The sequence below is a fragment of the Lates calcarifer genome, linkage group LG14 (genome assembly GCF_001640805.2).
Source record: "Lates calcarifer isolate ASB-BC8 linkage group LG14, TLL_Latcal_v3, whole genome shotgun sequence".
Classification (NCBI taxonomy): domain Eukaryota; kingdom Metazoa; phylum Chordata; class Actinopteri; family Centropomidae; genus Lates; species Lates calcarifer.
In genome coordinates this window covers 6,934,696-6,935,623 of record NC_066846.1, presented here as the reverse complement: position 1 = coordinate 6,935,623, position 928 = coordinate 6,934,696, and positions in this window count along the sequence as shown.

Sequence of the window (928 nt, the reverse complement as noted above, 5' to 3'; positions counted from 1 at the left end):
ATTTACCTGCTATGACAGCGGATGTTGGTTTGTTTTCTCTTTCTCTCTCTCTCTCTCACTCTGTGTGTGTGTGTTTTGACTGCAAATGGTGTGATCCCATTTGCAAGAATGTCTCTAGTCAAATTGGGTGTGTGCATTTGCAAACACCAAAAATAAAATAAACCAGCTAAGTCCTTTCCCTGGTTAGTCTCACTATACTTGAAATATGATATATAATGATGATGATTAAATCGACAATGGGGTGAGGAGGATGATGATGCCTTTATACATATGTGGTAACATAAGCATAATTTGATAGCAAACACTAGAGAATCATGTTGTGAAACCACAGTTGTTGTGATTTCACACCATGGAAAAATAAAAAACAAACTGAAGCAGAAACCACTGACTTCCTGCAGCATCAACACACCAACCACTAGATGTCCTACTGAGACTAAGAATTCTACTGATGAACTGGCAAAAAGCTCTTAAACTCGTTCTGCACACACCGACTGCTCTAGATGATTTTGTCAAGCACACTGTACCCAAGATCAAAATGAATTTCAGTGCCCAAAACCAAGGCAGTGTTGAGTGTTGCACTATGAGTGCCAGGACAGGTTGTCCAGGTATAGTCTGGAAATGTGCATTTTCAGCCTGTGGCAGACTCTGCTGCTCCGACTTGATTGGGAAGTTCATCCCAATTGAGCAAGTCATCGGAATAACTGGGTTTCCAATCATCCAGAAGCAGAACAGGGCATTGGTCATTTCAGAGAGTAGGATTTACCCTGTTGGGTAGAGTAGAGTAGTAGACTAGAGTCTTGGACTGTACTAGAGGTTCAACAGGGAGGCCAGTGTAAGGAGAGAGGAGTGGTGTGAGAAAATATGCAGAGGCTGAACAATAGATGGGCAGCAGCATTTTGTTGTTAGTTAGAAATGTTGGATAGTTGCC